This window comes from Colossoma macropomum, unplaced genomic scaffold (assembly GCF_904425465.1).
Source record: "Colossoma macropomum unplaced genomic scaffold, Colossoma_macropomum, whole genome shotgun sequence".
Classification (NCBI taxonomy): Eukaryota; Metazoa; Chordata; class Actinopteri; order Characiformes; family Serrasalmidae; genus Colossoma; species Colossoma macropomum.
This window is the reverse complement of record NW_023494796.1, coordinates 1,568,470-1,587,968: the sequence shown is the minus strand read 5'-3', so window position 1 is coordinate 1,587,968 and position 19,499 is coordinate 1,568,470. Positions and strand designations below refer to the sequence as shown.

At 38.9% G+C, this 19,499-nt stretch overlaps 1 pseudogene; it reads left to right on the top strand.

The window, feature by feature from the left end:
- Window positions 1-19,499, top strand: part of LOC118817120 — a 55,641-nt pseudogene that overhangs the window by 8,311 nt on the left and 27,831 nt on the right.

Genomic DNA, 19,499 nt, shown 5'->3' with positions numbered 1-19,499 from the left:
AACTCTGTGTGGTGGTGGGACAGGTCCATAATACTTATCCATTCCATTCAAGATCCATCCATTCATGTAACATGCACTTTAGTGAGGATAACGTGGCTTCCATCACTTTTATGGTGAAGGCAAAGCAAGGCAAATTTATAAAGGACGTTTCTTACAAAATTATCAGCACCCTGAGTGAGGAAAGTCAAAGAGCCACCACTCGATTGTAGTTTGAAGTAATGCCAAAAAAGGAATCATTCCTTGTGATAACAGTGCTTGTCACATTTAACCTCAGTTACACAGGATAACTAATGCAGTTATACTTGTGCCTTCTCCAAAACCGTAAGTGAGGAAGAACATCACTAAAAATAAAACCTCCAAAGTAATTGGGATAACAGTGTTAGCATTTACCCCAGGAAAGTTAAACTTAGTTTAAGGAATATTTTCCACAATTATGTATAGAGTGTTGAATGAACAGTACATTTTATATATGAATAATTAGCGTAAAAAGCAGAAAGAATAGCATATTGCAAAATACAAATGCTTGAGAAAACTTTTTAAAAAAAAGTTGAAAGTCTAGGCAAAAAGTGTCAAAACACTTTCTGTCCAAAGGGATAAAGCCAGGTCCTTTTATGCTGACAGTCCAGAAACGAGGAGTTTCACTGAAAATAATGAATAAAATGAGGACTTTTATTTTGAAAAACATCTTTCGGTAAAATGACATAGTAGTCCATATTAATATCATGTAAAACATGTATAGTTTATGAATGTTGATTTAAGCATTCATGAACATGTTATGAAGTGTTTATTTAAGGTGATATGAATGTGTTATGTAGACACCCTTCAAAGAAAGTGTTACCATTTTAATGACGAGGCTACAGGTGCATTCTCATAGGAGAATATTTGTAAACAGTTGCAAATGAGTTTTCTGTTTACATTGAGTTCTCCACTAACGTTTGCCTCCACTCACAGTTTCACGAGGTAGCTGTCCAGGAACATGCAGGGGAGCTGGACAAAGGAATGGAATGTTCACAGAAAGCCAAATTTAACTGATCAAGTTTGCCACAAACATTGACCACTGCTTGCTGAATTTGAACGCAAATCACATTTATGGCTGGAGATGTTGCTCATAGATATACATGCATAGGTGTATCCAGCCAGGCACGTCCACGGCACCGCCATGCTGGGCCACTGTTTTGGCCAGTCAAGAACGCTTCTGGACTGCATTCAGTATCATTACAGAGCGGCAGTTTAAAAAAGATGCTGTCCAACATCATACTAGATCAAGAATACTTCACTCAGACAGTGGGATAGGATTATGTAATGGAAGGAATGCAGCGATCCACACTCATGTTTGTGTGATGTTTGTGTGTAGAGGCTCTGTGGTTGGTGAAGAACAGAGAAACTGTTGGTGTGATTAAGGGAAAACCGATTTGTTTTTTTTTACATTTTATTACTGCTACTTTGCACATCCTTGATTTTAAATACTGACAGGAAAAAGATGTTGTTTTGTCTCTCTTTTGCATTAGCAAGAAAGTTAATTAAAACAGTTAATGTTTAAATAAATTCATTCATCGTTGTCTTCATGGTTAGTTAGCAAATGCATAAAACAACCACAAACTAAATTTACAAGCTGATAACTACATTTGTGTTATCTGGTGATTCATAATCTCAATAGTTGATGACTTATAATTTTATGTCCCCTTTTCGTAGAGAAAGACTTGCACCACTACCCTTTATAACTCAGTTCCAATGGACAAATTGACAGAAAGGATAAGGGTAAAAATAACAAATGGGATTGGACCTTGGTATTTCCCCACTGAATGCATTTCATCACTTGAATGTAGCAATCGAGCGCGAGCTCCACATTCCACTGACCTCATTTCTTCTAAGATCTCTCAATTTAAACTAACACCACCACTGGGAGGGTGTTATGGCAGACAGCGGAGAAAGTGAACCAAAAAAACCACAAAGAGGTGCAACATGCTCAAACAACCACTGAGTCGAGTGGATTCACCCGTCTCATACAGACGTGCAGAGACGCTGGATGGTAATCGATGGAGCTCCAGCCTCCAGCAGCTGCGTTAACTGCTGTGATACTGATAATCATCTGCTCCACTGCAGGTAGGACTGAGGCAGCATCGCTTTAACTTGTAGTAGAAACTGTTTGCTACACTCACAGACTAATGTAGGGTTGCTTACATGTTGGTCGGCGACTTGTGTTGGTTGCTGGCGTTGATCGTTTATCTAGTTGCTGGGGTGAATGATGCTCTATAGGAGCTTTTAGTGTATTTACTCTGTTTTTATGCTTTTTTTTAGCCTAGCTTTAGTCATTTCTTAAGTCTAGCTTGCACCATCTCTACTTCCAGTTAATATTTTATGATTATTACTTTCCCAGTGTGTAACTCAACATGTATCCGTGGTTGGTATAGCGTAGTGGGTAACATCTCTGCCTTCCACGCTGTAGGCTGGGGTTCAATCCCTGCCTGGGCAAACACCCTACGCTTTACCAATAAGAGCCTTGGGCAAGACTCCTAACACTACCTTCGCCTACCTGTGTAAAAATGATCAAATTGTAAGTCGCTCTGGATAAAAGCGTCTGCCAAATGCTGTAAATGTACCCATGCTAAGGTAAAGCACCATGACTTCTATAGACTTAATAAAATAAACTCGGCACTCTGAATGATTTTGTTTACATCTAAACCATTGAATAATTAAGTAGTTTTGCTAAATCGGTGGAGTTCCCCTTTAATATACCAACATATTATTTTGGAAAATTTGTACTTTAGATACATTTTTTAAAAATTGCATGCTGGTACTGTTACACAATTAAATATGCAAGATAAATATACTTTTTACTCCTTAAGTTCTTTTGCAAACTTTATGTGAATCAAGCCACATTCTAAATGACTGGCATCAGCAGATTTCTATGGCCAACTGTAGACTTGCACTGTCTGAGATCCTCAGTCTGGGCTGGAATGACGGGCACTGCCATGGACGTCAGGTGTACAAGTGCTTGCCTGAGCCAATGGCTGCCCTTTATTAGGTGGACACACACTAGAGTTAGTCAAATTGTGTGCAGCTAACATGGGTGTGGATGTGCTCAACGGGACAGACCATGTAACAAAATGGTGTTGAGAATGGGGCTTAGGGTCTTGTTTCCACTGCTCCTTTCTTCCTTTGATAAGTGCACTTACTACTAGCATGTGGTTCAGGTATAATGTCACGTGGTTCACAGTCATCGTCACTGTCAGCCACTTTGTCACAGCTAAATGCTGTTATGTAGTATAAGGTAAACAGTATCAAATACACGAATAGGATCAGGAACACGGCTTTAGTAGGCATCAAAAAGCAAAAATGTCTTGAGACGTTTAAAAAACATTTTAAAACCTTAAATTACATAGACACATGAAAATTCAGTGATAAAGCAGCAATGGTTATGAAAACAAAATACTCTTAATTAGTTCATTCTTGTGGGAGTCACTGAAGGATACTGTACCGCTGCAAACTGATAAAGTTCCAAAGGCAGTTTATGAACACACCCAGTTTCAGATAAGCAGTCTGTCAGCACTGTTTCCACCCCTTTCCAGCAACAGCGGTTCAAGTCTGCCAAATCCACTTCTCAAGCACGAATTTCAGTCAATGAGGAAAAACAGGCCTCAAGTCGATTGTGAGAAAAAAAATAAAAATGTTATCGGTGGCTATGAGGAGAGGAGAAAAAAAGTTTCTTTTCTCCAAGTAACAGGATCTTAGGCTATCAGCGAGCTCAGGTCCAAGTTTACAATAGCAAAGTGTTTTAGGCAATGAGCCCAATGTCCTGACCCAAAGACATCAAGCAGACATTAAAAAAGTCCTGAACAGGAGTCATGTGACGCCGTACATGGGCTCGGTTGTGGCCAGCTGAGCTCTTGACACGACATTTCCTTTTTCTTGTTTTGGTCCCACTTTGTTGTTACTAACTAACTGATAAGACCACTATTCATGTCTTCAAGTAAGAAGCAGCTGAACCTTACTCCAAATGCGTCTCCTACAAAGAACAAGGTGAAAACCAATTCACCTCTTCCTCAGATCAACTTGGCGGATCCCTCTTGTGCGTCTAGAGCAGACGATAATGACTGAGCTTTCTGCAATGAGGGGGCAATTCGCAACCCACATGTCTACGATTCAAAGCATGGGTTCGAAGCTTGGCTACCTTATGGGCGAGCAAAGAGAGCAGAAGAAACTTCTCTCAGAGCATTCACGTCGCTCGGAAACCCTCGAACAGAAGGTAGTGGAACTACAGGACCGAAGCAGATGTAGTAACTAACGCTACTACTGCGTTCTCAGTCTGCCGGAGGGCACGGAGAAAGAGGACCCTATCAGTTTCATCAGGAGGCAGCTCCCGATATGGTTTCCAGAGCTGTACAACCGAGAACTGGAAATAGAGCATGCTCATTGCGTTTATTCCAGAGCCTCCGCAGACTACGGCAGGATTGTGTAATCCTGACTGAGCCGCGGGCATCTTGAGCAAACGGGCATGCGCTGCCCCCACGCGCTGATCACCCCTTACAGGCTTAGCTCGGGGTCAGCAACCGAAGCATTTCATATCCGGTTTACCATCTTGGTTATCACAGAATATTATGCCTCATTTTTTATATGAAATTTGATTTGTTCTCTGTGAGAGCTGTCACTGAATTTTGGCCAATCAAAATCTGCCAAGCTCTGCGTTATTTTCTCAACCCTCCAATCACCGCTTATTAATTGTTGCTGTCCGCAATTACTTCAGTATTCAGCGTCTGCGACGTTCCTAACTAGCGCTAGGACTCCGAGCTCCTCAGAAGTATCTCAGGGTTTTATGAGATTCAAAAAGCGATGAAACTACTATATTTATTTTTTTTGCTTGGACTGCCCGTAATGTTGCTAGCCAAATCAGCATGCTTTAGTCCAGCTCCAGTAGCTGCTCAGTTTAGGCTACAGGCTCCATAGTCGGCAATATTAGAGATTAGATGTGAAATTAAAGTTATATTGTGCTACCTACTCATAGAAGTGAACTGAAGTGTTGCTGAAGTTTAACAAAGGACTCTGAATGCCATGTTTGTAAATACCTTGCTGAAATGTTTAAATTGGAGCAGTTTTATTTTTAACAGTTGACAATGTTTTGCACAAAATTGTTTGGTTTATATTCGGTTATTTTTGTTGATTTTTTTAGGAAAAACCTGGAATGATTGACTTTGCCCTTAGTCTAAATGTTTGCTGGATATCACACCTTTGGTTGTGTAAGTTTGATTGTTGGTTACACTTAAACTTAGTTTTTGGTGACCTTTTTGTATGTTTGCAGCTTTTCAGTTGTTTCTTTCTGGCACAGGATTAAATGCAGTGTCTTGTTCACACTGTCAGTTGGGCTTGTTTGGTGTGTCAGATGGAGATTCTCAAACATTCTGACAGTCACGCTTTGAAAGTAGCTAAAAAGTAGTCACTACTTTTTCCAGAAAAGTAGCTAAATTGTAGGTAGTTTGGGAAAGTAGCTACAAAGTAGCTAACTACAAATTATTCAGTACCTATTCCAACCCTGCCGGGATCTCATCATCAAGGAATGCAGGCGCGCCGGGCATTGAAGTGGAATGACGTTTCTTCCCGGATTTTTCTTTGACGACTGCCAAGAAGCACAGTGCTTTTAACGCAGTGAGGAAATCAATGAGAAAAGTAGGTGTTTCTGTCCTTCCTTCTGTATCCTGTTTTTTAAGGTCGCGGCTTATGCAACATGCTTGTATTGGTAAAGAGAAACTTACAGATAGAGATTTTGGACCAAGGAGGTGATGAAGAGGGAAGAATAGCACACATTGCAACACTGATAGGAAATAAGAAAGTAGCTTTTATCTCAGTCTACGCCCCTACTCCGAGAGAGCCTAGTTTTTTTCCATCTTTATCAAAATATTTGATTAATTTTTCAGATTGTGAATTGGTAGTGGGAGCAGATATGAATACTGTCTTAGATCACGAGTTAGATCCATCTGGGGGTGATGGTTCTTCTTGTCAGTTGGCGGCTAGCCTAGAGCTCAAGCAATGTCTGACCGCATTATCTTTGGTAGACTGATGGCAACATTTTAATCCAGATACAAGAGAGTACACTTTTTTTTTCAATGATGCATAAATCTTATTCCAGAATAGATTTTTTGTTTACGTCCAGTGCTCCTTTTTCTGTGATAGACACAATAAGTATTTGGCCAATGTCACTCTCAGAACATCATAGTGTTTTTGCCAAATTCTGATTTTCTATAGGTCATAGCCGTGCACCCTGGTGGCGGTTCAATACAAACTTACTACAAGATGAAGGATTTTGTTCACAATTCAGTAAGTTAGCAGAATTTCTCCTTTTTAATCAGGGGTTGGTGGAAAGACCTGAGGAGCCGTATGGGGGTTAAGGGGAGTTGTAAAAGGATTCATTAGGGATAATTCTATTGCATATGCCTCCTGGCTGCAGAAGCTACGACGTCAGAGAATCTCGGATTTGGAAGCGAAACTCGTTATACTAGAGAGATCTAATCAACAGGTGGAAGAGATAGAATTGGTTAAGATTGAGCTTAAACTTCTAAGAGAAATTTCATCAGGATGTGAACACGGCGATAATATCATTATTGCTTAAAAAAGAGAAGGACCCGTCTTCCTGTGGTAATTACCGCCCAGTTTCACTTATCAATGCAGATATTAAAGTATTTGCAAAGGTATTAGCCCAAAGTCTAGAAGTGATCATGCCAGCAATCATTCATTGTGACCAAACCAGCTTTATAAAATCACGATCAGCAGCTGACAACATTAGACGTCTTTTACATATTATTCACTCAGCTGATACCTCTGAGTCCCATTGGGCCATACTCCCACTGGACACTATGAAAGCCTTCGATCGACTTGAGTGGCACTACTTGTGGTCCACTTTAGAACATTTTGGTTTTGGCGCCTGGATTTATTGCCATGATAAAAATGTTATACGCAAACCCATCCGCAGTGGTTCTCTCATAATAAACGTTCAGCACCCTTTGCGTTGAGTCAAGGCATGCGCAAAGCATGTCCACTATCCGCTTTCCTGTTTGCTATATCCTTAGAGCCCCTTGCCCAAGCTGTTCGCAAATTGACGCTTATTTCGCCTATTAAAATAAAGGAGACCCAACATTATATTTCCTTATATGCAGACAATATTCTACTGTTTTTAGATAATCCAACAGATTCCGTTCCATACCTGCTTAGGTAATTTGATGATTTCTGTAAATTTTCCGGTTATAAGATAATTGGGATAAATCAGCGTTACTGCCTTTAAATTTTGAATCAGACCCAAGATTGCTCTCAGCACCTATCCCATTGGTTGATCATTTAAAGTATTTGGGGGTGGAGATATACAAATTTTTCGAACAATATAATCAATAAAAACTTCAATAGTATACTGAAGCAAATAAAAATTGACACCCATAATTGGTCACGATTACTTACCTCTTTACAGGCCAGAATCGCGATGGTGAAAATGAATATTTTACCTCGAATTAATTTTTTTTTGTTGTATGATTCCTTTTACCTCCTCCCGTAAAATATTGGGAGACACTTTCTCAAGTTGTGTATTTGGGATGGCAAATGACCCCAGATAAAATGATCTACCTTGCAGAGATGCAAGTCTGACGGTGGTCTTGCGTTTCCAAATTTTAAAATATATGCTTTCATTCTGCGACCCTTGTCAGTTTGGTTAAATCCAAATATTTCAACCTCTTGGCGTTCAGTGGAAGAAGCTCTTATAACTCCTTATAGGTTACAAGATCTTATATTTTGTAATGTTTCTATTAGGCACTGTAGACGGTACTTTGGACCTATAATATCTCACCTCATATTTTCATGGCGTACAGCCATTAAGCAATCTGACTCGAATATAAAATGGTATTATCACTCACAACTTTTTCAAAATCATAATGTACTGGTAGAGAATTCTCCATTGTACTGCACCCAATGGGAACCGAGGAGTTCACATTTTAGGTGGTATTTTTAATGAAAACAGATTAAGATCCTTTCAGGATATTAGAGAGCAATTTAATTTACAGAGCACCTCTTTCTTTAGGTATTTGCAGCTCAAATCTGCCCTGCGGTCTTATGGAGCATTACCCTAAATTACAGCTACATCCAATGCTTAGAGTGGTTAATCCTAGTAAAAAGGCTGGTTTGGCTTCCATTATTTATATATTCTACTTAGGGCTTCTTACACACCCCTTGGAGAAGGCCCAGTCTGGTCTAAAGATCTTAAATTGGAGGATCAAGAGTGTTTTACAGACTGTGCTTGGGAAACCATCTATTTATCTTCAAAAAACCCAAATCACCAAATAATACATTGGAAATTCTTGCACAGATTTTACCCAACACCAGTAAGGCAATTTCATATGCATCTTGCTCAGTCTCCAATCTGTAATTTGTGTTCCTCAGGGGAGCCGGGCACTTTTCTGCATTACTTCTGGTTTTGTTCTAAGGTCCTTAATATCTGGCATCAGGTTGCCACCGATCTTACAGTCCTGCTAGACCATGATGTTTCATGCTCAGCATCGATTTTTTTTTAATGATTTTTCTTCTCTTAATATTTCAGTTCAGCAGAAACGACTGTTGCTCTGTACTTTGACAGCTGCAAAGAAACTGTTGGTCAATGGATGGAGTCCTCCTCACTCCATCTCAAGATGGCAATGGATTTTGTCTGTGCTTGATATTATTTCTATGGAGCTTTCAGTTGCTCGTGTACATGATGCTCAGTCAAGAACTATTAATGCTTGGAAGGAGGCGCTCCAATCAGTGGAATGTTTACTAGGGCCCTTGCTAGAGTTGTCTATTTGTTTTGTATTTTAGCAGAAGTCCTGTTATTTAACCCACACATATATGTATGTACGCTTTTAAATGCACATCCTGGAGGGGGAGATGGGGAGGGAAAGGGGATGTTATGTGTTCTTATGATTATACGTATGCCAACATGTAATTTAAAAGACAATAAAACAATTGCTCACAAAAAAAGTTCTGAACAGTGGTCCAACAATGAGAGATTCCAACAATGTCCATCTTCCTGAAAAGTATTTGGGTGCTCTAGACAAGTGGATTTTTGTGGATGATGCCTGCACTTCTAGTATAATCCATTACATAACTTACACTCAATTTAGTAGATTTGGTCATCCAACCCTGAAAAAAAGACATCCTGTTAAAAATTGATTTAGAAATAACTTTTAAAAGACTTGCTTTTAGTGTTTTACTTTAAGTATGTTTAGGAGTATGTACTTCTATACTCCTACTTGAGCACTTTTACTTCTGCCACCTCTGTCGCACATTAGCATTAGCTAATTAGCCTGGCTAGCTAGTAACTTGCAGCACAAACACTCATGCACCAAGTTAAAAATCACAGGACGAGGAAACTGGCATTAGCAGTATGTGGCTACAAGCATCTAGGTTCACTCTGGCTAGATTCCAGCATCTAAAGGCCAAAGGAAAAAGTTTGGGTGGTAATATGAAACATTGGATGCTGGGATGCTGGGTGGAACGAGTGGAGGATCTTTTCCAGAAAACACGTGGAACACCCACCCTGCAGTGGAGTAGATAGTTTAATGATAGAATATCATTGTTCACATCCACATTTCTGTCTGGAGAGCTTAGAAACAGAATGGAAGTGCATATCGTCACTGTCCAATGAAAACCATGTATCTCCATATTTGTTGATTTTTAGTTTTCTAATCATCTCAACACACCAGTTGTCCTTTTACATTGTCTAAACATTTCATGATGAAAGGACCAATAGAAATGCTAGAAAATTACTTGGAACAAAACCTCTTTACATTGACTTACATTGAAAAGTAAGAGTGTTTTTGCCTTCTCCTGTAAAGTTAATATTTTGGAGATACTTGATTTTCATTGGACAGCGATGATATGCTAGAAACCCTGTGAGGGACACCAAGCTTGTGCAGCAAGCTATACCTCTCTTGTGCACTTGTGCAAATTGCATAGCCTTGTAAGCAAATGTTGCATTCTTTATGATACGAACATTTTAAAGATGTAAATTAATATTGCTAGTTGTAATCTGAAGACTGTACTCATAAACCTTTTATTACAGTGCATGCAGATTTACTAGTATGGACCACACCCCAAACTGAGCTGGAGACAGAGGAGGGGAACTCATGAGGAGCTTAGGCAGGACTTCTGGGTGGCTTCTGTTGTGTTTGAGGAAGCGAAAGTCAGACCAGGAGAGCCAGGGGAGGATAAGTAGGAAGAGTTTGGGCGTGGTCCCTCCCCCAATATTAAGTTAAATCATGACTCCATTTCACAAATCTGATTTCAGATTTATTGTAACTTTAAGATCCTGAAAAAAAAATGTAATAAAACACTTTGATGATATAAAAACTCTGCTCATATTTTACCCCGCACTCTTAAAATGACCCCTTACAATGTTTAACCCAAGTTAACGCTCACATTGTGATGTTTTAGAACAAATAATGCGGCAGTCTGATTTGATGCATTTTCCTCTGTGAATGGTTCCTCGTGCAGTATGTTTTTTTTTCAAAGTCTGTGCAGAACCCGATAATGTGAGACTGGTGGACGGGAGCAGTCGCTGTGATGGAGCAGTGGAGGTGTTCCGTAATGGAGACTGGAGGAGAGTGAGGGGAGATCGATGGACCAGGAGCGAGGCTGCTGTGGTGTGCAGACAGCTGGACTGCGGTTCTGGTGTTGCAGCTACAGAGAGGGATTCTGAGAGAGGCTGGAGTGAACAGGGTGTTTCTGTTGACTGTAAAGGATCTGAGCCTGCACTGAGTGAATGCAGAATTCGGGGAAGATTCCACATTCTCCTCTTATGCAGCGTCTGTGTGCTCAAGTAACTCAGCAAATAAGAAAAGAACCTTTGAGTAACATTTCTAGCAAGAAATTGTATTTTAAGCCAAAGAGACAAACAGACAGAAGTAACTATTTGAAAATAAACATGAAAACATTTGATCAACACCACTTATTCTGTGTCTGAGTACTTCAGTAGATAAAACAAATCTGTCACAGTCATGAAAGGAAAACATTATCAAGCCACTCCTTCATTTCCCCTGCTTTTATCACTCACTCTGTACTGACCTGTATGTTGTCAGACTCTGTGAGGCTTGTAGATGGAGCTGGACTCTGCTCTGGGAGAGTGGAGGTGAAGTCCCATCAGTCCTGGTCCTCAGTATGTGAGACTGGCTTTGACTGGCTGGATGCAGAGGTAGTCTGTAGAGAGCTGGACTGTGGACCTCCATTAACTCTACAGGGGGCGCTCTTTGGAGAAGGAAAACACCCGTTTGGGACCAAAGAGTTCCAGTGTAAAGGCACAGAGAACCGTCTCCTGAACTGTAGCACCTCAGCCAGAGAGGAGAACACCTGCACAGACGGCAAAGCTGTGGAACTCACCTGTTCAGGTAGGAGTAAGAAAATATATGTGAGAGAATAATACTTTGTTTAAAGAGTGCTTCTCATAAATGCAGTAGCATAGAATCAATAACAGTGTACAGTGCTAGGACATTAAAAGCTTTAGAAATAATTCACATAACCTAGAAATCCTGACTAATCCTACCCTAAAAGATACAAGTAGCCAATACAGTTCTTTCATAACAGTGATGATATGGGATCTCTTGTTTGTTTTTGCTACACTGGTGGGTTTAAGGTCCAAATGTGTAACTGAATACTGCACAAAGATAAATGAGCCCAGAATCAAGGGTTTTTATTAATCAGCATTGAGTCTCAGATCATTCATAGATACTTTTTTTCAATATTTTATGTAAATAAGAATGTTTAAAGTGGGACTAAACTGATTACGTACTGTACATGTATGGCAGTATTGTAGGAAAAAATATAGAAAATGCTATTTTAAAGGTTTAAATAAACACATGATGACCTGATTGCTGTTTCACTTTTTATCCTCTCTCTGTCCCGAAGAGGTGAGACTGGTGGGTGGGAGCAGTCGCTGTGCTGGAACAGTGGAGGTGTTTCATAGTGGAAACTGGAGGAGGTGAGGGGAGATGGATGGACCTGGGAAGGGACTTTTGTGGTGTACAGAGAGCTGGACTGTGGCTCTGCTATTGCATCTACATGGAGAGAGTCTAAGAGAGATGAGGGTGAACAGGGCGTTTCTGTTGACTGTGACGAAGCTGAGTCTACGCTGAGTCAATGCAGCATTCGAAGATATTCTGGATTCGACATTTATGCAATATCTATGTGTTCAGGTAATTCAGCAAATGGAAAAAAAAGAATGTTTACGTAACATTGCTAGCAGGAATCTGTTACGGGACGGCAGGGAGGCAGACCCAAGTGCGGAGAGGAAAACCCATGAGAAGGGGTGTTTAATGAATTAATGAGGCGATTGAGTGTGAATGGAGTGATTCTGCACGTTGGGGTTGAGGTGGTTCAGAGCCAGGCTAGCTGCTTTCCTCGCAGAGTGCTGTGGTGCTCTCAGCGTGGCTACGCTCCGTCCACTAGTCCTGCCAGTTTCTCTTTGCAGCAGGCGAGGGGAGAATAGCACGGTGCATGCACAGGGTAATCTTCAGGACTTCATAGAGATGATTCAGAAGTTTAAAAGCTTTTTAAAAGAAAAGATGTATTTATGTTGGGCTGTTTGAGGTTCATTCGTAGAAGAACTTTCATTTAAGGAGCCTGAAATAGGGTGGAGTGATGGGTTTCCTGGAGAAGAGCTGAAGGCTGTGTTTTTAGCTGTTAGCGCTGGAGAGGCTGTGATTCTTCTCATCATGTTTGCCACTGTTTTCAGCAAATTAAAAAGAAAACTGGACCGTAACCTTGAGTCACCTTAGCTTCTCCCAAGAACCCCAAATACTACAGTTCATCTTTATTGATAGTCTACATTTAGCCAAAAAAAATAACCGAATAAAAAATCCGAATTCTACCCAGATAGCCATAGGATAGTGGACCACTGTTGGCCCGCTACTGGCAGAGCTGACAGTCCACTGGCGTTTTGCTCAGGGTTTTCCGTGCGGCCCACCAGTGTTTAAGCACAATCTATTTATCAATCAGCGAAATTCTATTTATCATCGCTCATTTTCCACTCACAGTCCAATGTACTTCTTTTTCCTTCCTTCTTTTCTTTAGTTATACTTTGTAAGTTAGTTTAGTAAATAATTTTAATCTAACACAGTGTCAGCAACAACACTTTCTATAAAATCATTTGACATCAATCCCAGTCAGTATTTTTGTTCTCTCTGTTGTAATATGGGTCCAAGTTTATTTTCTAAAATAAAAGACTATTTTAATTTAAAATCTATTTCAGGAGATTACAACTAGATAGAGCTTGTGTGCAGGACAGTAATCTGGGTGGTCTGAGGGGGGACCAGCAGTGGCAGTCAGCGTGGTACCGACCTTATCAAGCCAGCGGACTGACATATGTTGGCTATCTGGATGAATTTAAAAATGCCTACCTGATAAATAAATATCCAAATAGTTGAATATTTGGGCCCAACCCTAGACGTTTTCGTGGAACATGTTGATGTTGTGAGTTGCCTGCAATATAATTTCAGTGCAACTTGACAGTTACACGAAGCAGTTTAGAAACAAAGTTCAAAGTTAACTACTCCACTAATCAGACAAATTAGCAGTTTTGTAATTTACATATTTGTGGCATGGAGTCTTGACTTTGGAATGGATGGTTTATATTAATCAGCACTCAAGTCTCAGGTGAGTCACACCACAGACCAACGGTATCACAGTGCTATTGTTAGAATGAAAAACAGATTGGAATGTCTTTAGTAAACTGATTAGATGGCAATTACTCCTTAAATTGTTTAAAAACTAAATACTATTTGTTTGATTGTTTAAAAAAAGTGAGACTAAAATGACAAGGTACTCTTTGAATATGACAGAATTCTAGATGGAAAGTCTTATTTAAAGGTTTAAACAAACTCATGATGACCTCATTGCTGACTTGTTATCCTCTTTCTGTCCTAAAGAGGTGAATGGTCAGTGTGATGGAACAACATAACATCCATGTAATGATGCTTTAGAACAGAAAGAATGTGGCTAATTTGATCTGTTTTTTTCTTCTGTAAATGGTACCTCATGCTGTGAGTATCTTCTTCTCCAATCTGCCAGAACCTAATCATGTGAGACTGGTGAATGGGAGCAGTCGCTGTGATGGAACAGTGGAGGTGCTTAATGATGGAGACTGGAGGAGAGTGAGTGGAGATGGATGGACCAGGAGAGAGGATGCTGTGGTGTGCAGACAGCTGGACTGTGCATCTGCTGTTGCAGCTACACAGAGAGAGTCTGAGAGAGATGGGGGTGAACACGGTGTTTTCGTTTACTGTGACGAATCTGAGCCTGCCCTGAGTGAATGCAGCGTTCAGAAATATTCTGGATTCGACTCTTATGCAGCATCTATGTGTTCAGGTAAATCACCAAATTGAAAAATGTCCGAGTTTCATTTCTAACAGGACTGTTGTGCTATTAATTCAAGAGTGTAATTAACTTAAAAAGACTGTTTGCAAACAGAATATTTTAGATCAGCTTTCTCAATAATGAATGAATTTCATTTAAATTTCAGTCATTAAAAGTGAATCTAGCTGTTTGTTTTTTTGTCTAGGCGAGTGTCTTTATACTATGAAGGTTTGGATGAGCTGATTTTGAAACTGTTAAAGATCATTGATGGTACATCGAATTGATCTGTTACGCTATTGGCCTCAGACTTTAGAGTGTATCATGTTCAGCTGTCATGTGGATTTTCTTTAAAAACATTATTGTGAGACTCTGTGAAACAGACTGAACTGAGACTGGGCCATAACACAGACATATCCAAACTCTTATTTGTTTATTCACCACTACAACTGCAGTTAGGACTGAATTCAGGACAATAGGTATGTTACGACCCGGTCTAGGTCGGGCCGCGACATATAAAGAGACCTCCGTGCCCTCCTGGTTCCCCAAGTCACACAGACAACCAATGTTTGCGACAATAACAATTTGGCTTTATTTTCAAGAGTTCAAGGTTTTAGACAATTATGAAATGTTACGGGGAGGGAAGGGTAAAATAACAAACAAAAACACAGCTAATATAATATATATAAAATATAATATAAAATATAACTTACCTAACAAACAAAAAGAAAATCAAATACAATTTCTAACCTAACTTCCTAACTAAAGCAAACCAAGAGAAAAAGACAACAACAAAAAAAAAGCACCCCCACTTCCTCCTGGGAGTCTCTCTTTTATTGGCGGCTCCCCCTGGTGGTGGCTCAGTGTATCTTCCCTCAGCTCTGCAATAAATACAGAAAGACACACTCCAAAAAAACTATGACCCCATAGGGTCATAACAAGGTATACAGAATATCAATTCCTAATTTCATAATCTTATTCTAACTGCAGATAAAAGCATTACAGAAACAATCTAACTTACCAACATTTCCTACATACTGTGCTCATTTTAGGATGAACCCTAACAGTGTCCCAACTTCTGGCTGAACCTTCCATTTCTACGGTTAGACATTTTGATGAAAAAAAGAGAGTGTTATCATTTTTCAGTAACTGTGACACAGCATAAAACGTTCACTATAACTAGTATAATAACTGCACATTTATTTATATAAAACAGCTGTGCAAGAGTGATTTCTTGACTCTGCTGTTCAGAGATCCTGGACACTGCAGACATGACCTCTTAGCATGTTCTTGTACATGAAAATACTGCAGCAATAGCGGTGAATAATGGGGAGACAGAATTGAACATATGGCTGTTTATTATGAACACTCTGGCTAATGGGAAATGGAAACTGAGGAGCAGAGACGCCCACAATATTACTAACTTTTTCAGACTTACAGTTCATTGGTTGTCTTTTGACATTTTTTTAATCAGTGGCGGTCTGGCTAACTTTACTTGCTCACATTTCGGCTGTGGACATATTGTCGGTTGCTTGGTAACAGACATAACAAATGATTATCAAAATAAGTCGATCAGTTTAGGATTTTCTAAATTGAAATAAGATTTTATAAGATATACACTGTAAACCTAAACTTAAATTTTTGGTTAAGCCCTACAGACTGAATGCCCAAAATGCTTCCCAGCATTCTTAGCAGTTTTGTTGGTTTATTGTTCTAATTTATAAATATAATTCTCTTTACAACATGATTTTGTATCAGAACATACTTTCATGCCAAATGATAAATTTGAATGCATTTTGCAGCTTGTGTTATTCTGACTCGGATGGTATTTTGTGTTCAGGTTCACCAGTTTAGCCTATTAACATGAATGCTAATAAAATGGCAAATTTGTAATAAGCTGTTAAAGTCCTGAGAAATGGATGATTCTAGTCAGCTAAACCATTTTTTCGTTAGTGGGTAACAATTAACAATACTGTTTTGTAGTTAATAAGTAACTAATCAGGAACTAAGCAGGAACGAATGAGTAGTGCTGTATTAACACTTAACTACCAAGGACAACTAGTTAAATACTCAGTAGGTAATAGTGAACTAATGATTAGGGTAGTTCACTATTAACTAAACAATAACTACTGAGTTACATAGAGAACTACTTAGTAACTATGGTTTTTAGAATAATTACTCATAAATTACCAATCAATTTAACATTAATTGCTCAATAACTGGGTCTTACAAAGTTTCTGGTGAACTTCTAACTCATGTAATGTATTCCAACACTTCTAACAGTAGTGAAATATACTACACATTGTGCAGTCAAAATGAATTATATCCTCCATTTCTATTCATAGAAACATGTATCCTCAGTGAAGGCTGGCAGCATCACACCCCACTGTACTGACCGGTGTCCCTCATGTGTTTGTTTTGATCAGAAACCTTAAAAGGCTAATGCACATCTTCATATTTGGCAGTGTGAACCAGTTTGCACATCAGCCTACAAATGGGACAACTGCTAAAATACTACAGTATTCAGTAGACCAGTCTGCTTACCTCTCAACTTTAGAAAAGAAAACACCTTTTCTTTTCTGCAGGAGCACATGTGCCAGTGTTGTTTCTTCTGAACAGTAGTTTTCCTTTAAAGTCCTCTTGAGGGCAGGGTCAGTTGAAGAGATATCTGACTGTGTATGTGTCCTGCTTTCAAATTCACTTGGTTCTAAACATTACTAAGTGATTATGTAATTCTTGTCTGTTAGATAATGATTGAGGTGTTGCTGTTCTTCATCAAGAGCTAATGATGATCAGGAACAATATAAAATGAAACAATGGTAACTTATTATTAATGAACTAGGAGTTATTGATGATCAGGAATAGTATAAATTGAAACACACAGTAACTCATTACTAATAAAGTTAGGAGTTAAAGATGATATGGCACAAGATAAAGTGAAACACATGGTAACTCATCATTAATGTACTAGGTGTTAATGATAATCTGGAACAGTATTATAAAGTGAAACACATGGTAACTCATTATTAATGAACTAGAAGTTAATTATGATCAGGAATAGTATAAAGTGACACATGGTAACACATCATTAATGAACTAGGAGTTAATGATGATCAGGAACAGTATTATAAAGTGAAACACATGGTAAGTTGTGCTGTAGTCAGCAGATATTACAATAAATGTCAAGACAAATGCTTTATGATGCTGTCAAAGGCTTGGCAATAACCTGTGATAAACATGTTAGATAACCTATAATAGGAAAGATGTAAGTAAATTGTTGTAATGGCTTTTTTTCAAGTGCTGAAATTTTAAATTAAATCATTACATGTAATATTGTTATTATGGACCCTTTGAAATACTGCCACTGTATTTAGTCAAACAAGTTGTAGTGTTATCAGAGATGAGCAGATCATCCACTACACTGTCACAGTTTGATCCTATGCTTTATATTGTGTCACTTTCTTTGTATTACAGGCAGATTTACTGACATTTCTGCACCACTGCAGTCATTAAATAGTAGATGATGTAATTTGCTAAGTAAGTGTAACAGTCCTTTAGTGGCCATAATAAGTTGAAAGGGACAAAGCTGCTCTGCAGTGCTTTTGTCTTGATGCATTTGCATCTATATTAAATAAGTAAATGTTTATCTATATAGCACTTTCTAGAACAAAAAGTAATAAACACAGAAAAATACTAAAATCCACACCAATGTAGTTTAGGAGCTACTAAAAGCAAGAGAATAAAAAAAAGTCTGAACGAAATTTGAGTCTGAGTGATGTCAGTGGAAAGATTGTTACACATGTAGCGCTCTTATCTTCTAAGCACCAAAAGGGGCTTAAAGTTTAGAAGACGAGGCTATGGGTTCATAGCTTTAGCAGAAAGATATGAGGATCATTTAACACCAAAATGAAAATACTCATTCTGATTGATTAGTGTATGTCAGGGTATTTAATTAAAATTCAGTATGATCCAGTTAGGTAATTTCCTCAAGCGAAGGCCCAGAACATCATAATGTCTAACTTGCATCATGATTCAGTGCCATATACTGTTTACTGAAGTAGCCTAGTGGTTGTATCAATGTCTTATACTATAAATGCTAGAAAAGCTATGGCGATTAAAATAGTAAAACCCTGTTGAAATTAAATAATTCTCTATAGTTTATCGGTTATAGGTCCAGGTCTGGATACGACAGCGTCTGGGTCCAGACTCAGACTGCGACCTGACAGTGACCTCTGGTGTATATTATGAGAAATAACTAAACAAGACATATTAATGGAGTGAAATTAGTGTTCCAAAAGTACAGGAACTTAAATAAAAACCGAATAAGCAGGGGTTTGAGGATAAAACTACAAAAATCAAATAAAATACACAAAAAGAAAACACCCCAAATATCAATTTTTGGCTTTGGACTAAAGCCTCATTAGCTCTGTTTATAACTCGAAATGATTCAAAGTAACTCTGCTCTAAAAGTGAACAAAACAGTTAGTTAGTTCTGACTCGCTTAGTGCTTAAAAACAACTTAAACTCTTCAGTGAGAATTATATCGCCTGCAGTTTTCCTCTAGACCTCTTATACAAAAGAGTATGAAGAATGCTATTGCTTAGCTAAGCTCTGTTTTTTCTCGTTTTTCTTGCTGCCCTATCCTCTCCTTTTTCCCACCATCTCCCTCTCTCTCCTGTTCCCTTTCCTCACCATCCCCCAACCCATCAAAACTGGGGAAAACTGTGATTGACATCCTGAATACTCAATCAGTTGTTTTAACTATCCCAGTCATTCTAAAAGGGTAGGTTGTTTTTTATACACAATTTCGCAAGTCTTTCTAACTAACAGTTCTTAAAGTGACAGTGCCTAAATGTAATAATTTAAATAGTATAGTACTTACGCATTAGTTTGTGCCCTGGGCTACCCCTTCTAGAATTTTGATGTCTCAATTAAAACTGAGGGTGCAACATGGCTTGTAAGCTTATACAGTTATACGTCAGCCATCAGCATTTTTTATTTTGCACAACCAGAGCACAATGCCATGGGACGGCACCAGATAGTATGACTTGAGCAGCTCTTAACATGTCCGTAAGCACCATACCCCACCAATAATCCATGCTCAAGGTATTCAGGGTATGATTTGAATGTTCTACCGGCTCGTCATATCT